The sequence below is a fragment of the Sinocyclocheilus rhinocerous genome, unplaced genomic scaffold (genome assembly GCF_001515625.1).
Source record: "Sinocyclocheilus rhinocerous isolate Xijiao unplaced genomic scaffold, SAMN03320098_v1.1 scaffold1175, whole genome shotgun sequence".
Classification (NCBI taxonomy): domain Eukaryota; kingdom Metazoa; phylum Chordata; class Actinopteri; order Cypriniformes; family Cyprinidae; genus Sinocyclocheilus; species Sinocyclocheilus rhinocerous.
In genome coordinates this window covers 126,724-134,337 of record NW_015658517.1, presented here as the reverse complement: position 1 = coordinate 134,337, position 7,614 = coordinate 126,724, and the positions used below count along the sequence as shown (strand labels likewise).

The following is a 7,614-nucleotide window of genomic DNA, read 5'->3' as shown; positions in this document are numbered from 1 at the left end:
CATTATTGTGGCTTTTTTTTTTTTTTTTTTTACAACCTATAAGAGCCAATTAGCTACACAAGATTCTTTTGTTCAATCAAGACTGGCATAGTGATGACTGTGAATAAAGCCTGAAGTGTGTGCTACTGTATTGTCTGTCTTTTCAGAGAGTGCAGAAACCTATCAGAGACAGATACTGTCCATCTTCAGCATAGCCATGGGGATCAGCCTGCTGGGATTGGCTTGCATGGCTCTTTACTGCAAAAACAAGTGAGTCCCAATCATCCTTGGAATTTGGAATAACATTGTTTCAACATAAGTCTGAGTGTATTTGGTTTTTGAAGGTAATATAAATAATAACAAATAAAAAGACAATCAAAAATTAATTAAAATTGCAATTCATACATACAATGGCTTGTGCCTCTTCTATGATTTCCTATTTAAAAATGAAATTCTTGAAAAGAAAACATTATTTAGTAGTTTGGCATAATCTTTTATTGTTGTTTCTTAGAAAATAAATATTTTAACAAAACTACTTCACTGCTTATTAATATTTGAAAAGCTGTTTTTCTTTGGTCTCGCGTGCCACGGTCTCATGAAATATCGAAATAATTTCAACATTTTCGTGACAAGGGAAGGTTTGTAAAATGTCATATGATGCAACTCCCCAAAAACAATATTTTTTAAATGAATAATTTATGATATTTGTAATGAGACAAAAAAACGTTTTCTTTAAAACATTTTTTAAAGTAATGTGTACACTCATGTTTTAAGACATAAGGAATATTTTTGAAATCACACAAAACCAACATGGATACAAAGAGTACATTTCTAAAAATTTGTTGCAAACTAAACTAGATTGTTGCTTTTCTCTTATGTTTCACTGACCTGAGTCTCATTACAGAAAATTAAATTTTGTGGTTTAAAAATGTGTTAACACTTTGCAGGAGACAAAGAGAGAAGCATCGAGCCCATCTGACTGAAATTCGCAACTTGAGGGACTGTACTATCAATACCTCGGGTCTCATGTCTAAATCCAGCCCCAGACTGGAGAGCACCCTCCAGCTTCAAAAGGTGACGTCTCGCAGCTGCTGTTTGTTTATGTCCAAGAGAGCCAATTTGCATGAAGTCCCCATTTGTGCTGGCAATGCACATAATGATCGCTTGTCCAAAAAAAGCCTACACCCATGCGTATACCAAATATATACGTGTACAGTTGGAAATCAAGTCACCCACATGTGCTGTTATGGATATTCAAATAAAGTCCCCTGTGCATAACAGTCACCAGTAATGAATACAATTGGCCAGCAGGCAGTTGGAGGAATGATGCCCTCCACGGCTTTACTGCTTTCCCACCTGCTCCGAAGATCCCTCAAGCTGACAGAAATAACACTGCATGCAGCTTGGGGAGTAAACACTGCATCTATCTGAAGCAACAGTCAAAGGCAGCCAGCAACCTAGCTGATGAAGAACTGGATGAATAGAGTTACATTATCCAAACTGGAAAATCAGTCTCTCTCTGCTGCCACTTGGCGGTTCATTCTCATCCCATACACAAATGTTGATGGCTCATGTTCCAATGTGTGTCATCAGGTCCAATGAGAGTGAGCAATCAAGCTTAAATTATTCCCAATGGTTTACATTTACATTTCTTTACAGATGCTTTAATACCAAAATCATGTATATGAAAATGCATATAGTGCGTAAATGACACAGGGTGCAGCATATCAGATCAGTGTCTCTTGCTAATCCAAGCATGCACAGCAAACCTTTAATTGGACTTCTTATATAATCATCACCAATATCTGCTGAGTTAGTAGCAGACGACTATAAAATTAATTTAAGAAGAGGCTGAGAGGGAGAGCTCCAACCTTTTGTTCAGACTTCACTTGAATTTTGCATGTTTCACCCCTCCTTCAGAATTTTTTTTACAATTACAGCGGCAAGCAAAGCTTCTGTTCTGCTTCTCTTCCTCTGAGTTTTCTCACCCTGCTGAGGCGATGAAAGGGTGGTCAGAAATCATCCAATTTTCTTGTTGGAGAGAAGAACAATGCTAACAGGTCCCCAAGGAAGCAGCAGTGTTAGAAGGACATGCTTTTTCAGCTGTAAGGCCCCAAACTACTTTAAAGTCAAACTCAATCGTTTTAATGATGTTCCACGAGACAGGCAGAGGGAGGGAGATTTCACTAACTGGAATAACTGCAGTCTTTTCCAGCTCTAGCAACATTTGGGGCGAGTGGGGGTCTTGGGTTACTTATTGCTGGCTGCTCTTGGACAGCTGGGTTGTTGTCAGATAATGGCTTTGATTTTAAGAGGGGACTTAAAAAAATAGTTTAGGAATTTATTAATGTTATCTTGTCTGAGATTAATTCCTGACTGGGGAAGTCGAAAGGAAGAATAGTCAGAGTGTGTCTCGTTTAATCTGCAGTTTAAATGTAAAGTCTAATTAAAGTGGCTTTCCCTCACTGAGGGACCTGTATATCACTGAGTGAACATTTCTATGTGGCCTCTCTTCAGAGTTCATCAGTGTTTCCCCTAGGTTTACGGCTTTCCGTTTACATTTTTCTGGACTCCTTTTTAATGGTTAAATTAAATTGTATTAATCAAAAAAACATGTCTAATTAATTAAAATCATGAAACTGAAACAATTTAACATCAATTTATCAAAAGGTTAACAAAAATTACATGTTTAGGGCCCTATGAAATGTTTTATTTTTTCCAACCTTATGTTTTATTGTTACCAAAACATGTCTAATTATTTGAAAGTTGTTCATGTATTTATGTCCTCATTAGTGAGAAGGCAGACGTTAATATCACCGGAAGCGCAACGCGCGCTTCAGTACAAGTAGTACACCAAACCGCTCGTCTGCGCCATTCATTAACACATAGACACGCAGAATTCATATTTAAATAGTCGTTTTGCGGCTAAATATTTACAAATACTAGTGGGAGTGGAAGTGTGCGCACGTTTGTGTGTGTGTGTGTGTGTGTGTGTGTGTGAGAGAGTGTGTTGCGCGCGCGCGCATAGGGGCGGAACTCAGCTGTGCACGATGCAGAGAGCGCGACCATGTAATGTAGAGACAGAAATGACATGCCCTCATGTAAATAAGATAAATAACATAAGGCTATTTAAGGTTTGTTTAATAAAAGAACGAGGTATAGACCTGTTCTATAGGAAAGGTAACTTTAAATGACTTCTGTTGTGGCGCTATAGAGAAAATAAAATTAACTTGATCTTCAAGGGGGGTGGGGGGGTGCCTTTGGGGGGGCTGGGAATATAATGGCAGGGGAAACACTGGTTCATGATCCCTTTATTTTGTCTTTGGCCTGTGTGTGTGTTCCTACATTTATCTGTCTGTACAAGTGAGGGGAAGTGAGATGAGATGCTGTACAACACTAAGAAAACACAAGAGCAATCATAGGTGTCATTTACGGCTGGTCGTGTCCACACCACTTCATGAAATGGCTTGCAGCAGCGATGTATATAATACAGAGGAAGCATCTCTAATTGCTGAGCAAGAGTTTTCATTTTGTTAGTGTGTGTTATAACGAGTGGCAATTCGGCGCTGGAATTAGATTTTAATGTTTTGCTGAGTGGTTGTTGCGGTTGTCATCATTGACAGTGTTCACATGGCTCCCAGATGTACGCAGCTCGCTATCCGTTCTAGTTAAGTCATGAAACAAAATCAAACAAATGTGTTCCCATTACTATTCAAAAGTGAAAGAAAGAGTGAATATTTTTATTCAGTAAGGACGCATTAGATTGATCAAAAGTGACAGTGAAGATAGTTATAATGTTACAAAAGATTTATATTTCAAATAAATTATTTTCCTTTGAGCTTTCTTTTCAGCAAAGATTCCAAAAAAACATGTATCATGGTTTCCACAAAAATATTAAGTAGCACAACTGTTTTCAACCATGATAATTATATGAAATGTTTCTTACGCACCAAATCAGCATATCAGAATGATTTCTGAATGATCATGTGACACAGGCGTAATGGCTGCTGAAAATTCAGCTTTGCCATCACAGGAGTGAATGACATTTTAAAATGTATTCAAATGCATTTTAATTGGTAATTATATTTCACATTATGATTGTTTTTACTGTATTTTTGATCAAATAAATGCAGCCTTGGTGAGCATAAAAAGCTTCTTTCAGAAACATTTAAAAAATTGTATCGACCCAAGACTTCTGAACGATATTTTACATCCCCTGCAGTTCAGCTGCAATTTAAATTAATTAAAATCAGTTATATTAGGATGGACCCTGAACCAAACGTGAAAAATCTTGCTGGACCAACAAGCCATATTCAGGCCTCAGTTGCTGTTTTATGCATTCATCCACTGACCTACAAAATCACAGCCCTACACTAGCAGATATAGGAATGAAGTTGTCAAATTAAATGTCACATAATTATTCAAGTATGTGAACTTGGTTAGAAAGAGTGATTTCTCCCTCAACCCAGTGTGTAATTATAGTTTATCAAATCAATGTGCTATTGAAATTGTTTTTTAAATGATTTTATAGACATTTCTAATCGCAATGTTATGCTCACATTTCAAATTTGACTAGGGTATGAACAAATGCTTTAAAAGGATATAGTGCGTAAATGACACAGGGTGCAGCATATCAGATCAGTGTCTCTTGCTAATCCAAGCATGCACAGCAAACCTTTAATTGGACTCAAGGAATCAAAAAGATCGCTTGAAATAGATTTTGCATATCCTAATTAATGTTCAGGTTTCATTTCACTCAACTAACTCATCCACTCATCTCACTCTCACTTTGGTTACTAACACCCATTAAACATTCACACATGGATGGAAATGACATGTCATCAGTGAGATCATATATAGTGAGGTCATCCACTATATAGTTTTGTTCGTCTGCAATAATCTTTTATTTCCCTGTTCGTCTCTACAGAGCAGAAGAGCCCATGGTTTCTCCTCTCCGCAGGCGGCCAGCATAGTTCTCAGCAGCTCTAAAGTTTCCCTACCAAATCATAATCGCAGTCTCTCCATGGGGAAGCGCTGCAGGTACTTTCCAAGAGCTTCACATCTATTGTAAAACTTCTGACACTCTGTCCCTCTCCACAGAAGTGAAAGCAACGGAGGAAGAAATTTAATCAGCTTTCAATATGGCACCATATGTTAACGTCAAAAATGAAACACTTAAAAGAATTATAATAATTGTAATTGGTAGCAACCATGATGAAGAACCAACTCTTCAATCTTTGTCTCCTCACTTCGGAAGCTTTTTTCTGTTTCTACAGAAGCTGCTCCTTCTCCTCAAGCCCCGCCCTTAAACACAAGGTAACCGATTATCGAGCTGTCTCAAAGTGGACTCCGCCCATCTCTAGAGCAGGCCATCATCTCAGTGGAGGATCTCGAGATTCTCTTCATTCCTATAAACATCTCCAGGAAGTGGAGGTCAATGAGGTGATACCACAATCTTTGAGAAGGTGAGCAATAAAATGCAACAAATTGCAACGATTTCTCTTTTTTTCCCCCAAGATCTAACTATAGCACTTCTCACAAATACCGATGAATGGGACGAGACCTGGTTGAGCTGCACTAGAGAAGGCAACGAGTGTTATCATCACTATGTCGGAGACACGCTAGCTTTCCCAAGGCAAACGAACTCAAAGTGGTTACAATCATCCGGGTTTAAGTCGCTCTCAAATTGATTTGATTTTGAGCAATATTTACACTGAAGCTCGCAGGCGGCTATGGTGAGGGGCATGACATTTCCCGACCAGGCGCCGAGTGGTGCCAATCACAACACACACTGGCAAAGCTAACCAATCACAGCACATTTCGTATTTCGGAAGGCGGGCTTTCATTTGATACAGGAACTATTCGAGCCGTTCATGCCAGACTGGGGAGAGACGTGTTGTAATAATAAATGTAAAATATGTGAAAATAATGTGTTTTTCGAACAACCTAGTATGAGAGCCTGTTCTAGTACACCCCCAAAACAAAATCAAGACTTTGTAAAAGAGCATAATAGGACCCCTTGAAACACTTCACGTGTTTAAAGGGTTAGTTCACCCAAAAATGAAAATTCTGTCATTAATAGTGGTTACAATCATCCGGGTTTAAATCGCGCTCAAATTGATTTGATTTTGATGCAATATTTACACTGAAGCTCGCAGGCGGCTATGGTGAGGGGCATGACATTTCCCGACCAGGCGCCGAGTGGTGCCAATCACAACACACACTGGCAAAGCTAACCAATCACAGCACATTTCGTATTTCGGAAGGCGGGCTTTCATTTGATACAGGAACTATTCGAGCCGTTCATGCCAGACTGGGGAGAGACGTGTTGTAATAATAAATGTAAAATATGTGAAAATAATGTGTTTTTCGAACAACCTAGTATGAGAGCCTGTTCTAGTACACCCCCAAAACAAAATCAAGACTTAAAGAGTGTAAAAGAGCACAATAGGACCCCTTTAAACTCTCTTTGAGTGTCACGATCACCAACAATACCTCTGTCATTTGGTCTTCATTTCCCATAAACCTTTGCCCGGACTCATCACCACTCATTGTTTGCACCTGTGTCTCGTTAACCATGTCTGCTCACCCTATATGAGCCTGGTTCATATTTGTCATTCATTGCTAAGTCTTGTATGTGTCAGTACTGCATTCCTAAACCTTGTTTCCTGGTTCTTCCTTGTCTGGGTCCCTGCTATTGTTTCCCTGCCTGTCTCTGGATGACCCTTTGCCTGTGTTTTTTTCCCCTGTTGCTATTGTTTGGACTGATTGCCCATATTAGGACCTTTACCTGTTTTGGACTTTGATTGTGGGTTACCCCTTTAATAAAAACTGCATCGGAATTCTCAAACTTTGTGTACCTGTGCAGTTTCGTTACACAGAGTTGTCCTGACAGAAATTCATTCATTTTAAAGTATGGTTAAAAATTCACCCCAAAATGTAAATGCTGTCATCATTTACTCACCATCATGCCATACCCATGTGGCTGACTTTCTTCTGTTGTTTCGCAGAAAAGAGAAAGTCATGGGTTTGGAATGACATGAGTGTGAGTAAATGATGACTGATTTTTTTTTTGTGAACTGTGCCTTCAGTAGTTAAAAATACGGCTTCAATAATTAAATAGGTCCACTTTATCATTTGTAAAATAATTTGTAAAAACACTGAGAGAGCAAAACAGTTTATTGGCCCATGTAATCTTCAGCCGTACTGTATCTGCCAGAAGGGCTGCAGTGCGGCATCTCTGCCCAAATTAAGATATTTTTGATGGAATCTGAGAGCTGTCTGACCCTGCATAGACAGCAACGCAACTGAAATGTTCCCAAGTCCAGAGACGTAGCAAGGAGATCGGTAAAATAATCCATGTGACATCAGTGGTTCATCCGCAATTATACAAAGCTACAAGAATACTTTTTGTGTTCTGTTGTACTGTTTATGTCCAGCGGATATTCTCCAAAATGGCACCAGGTTGATGCGGAGGAGACGAATTGTTGAATAAAGTTTTAATTTTTTTTTCTCGCACAAAAAGTATTCTCGTAGCTTCGTATAATTGCGGATTATTAAAAGAAATTCACTAAAATATAATGTCCACTACAGAGACAAAAACTCCATAGCTGGGTCTCAGGAGGATATATATAT

The 7,614-nt window shown here is 38.7% G+C and overlaps 1 pseudogene; it reads left to right on the top strand.

Moving 5' to 3' along the window:
* The window catches only part of LOC107722447 (pro-neuregulin-3, membrane-bound isoform-like), a 161,183-nt pseudogene that overhangs the window by 149,422 nt on the left and 4,147 nt on the right, over positions 1 to 7,614 (top strand).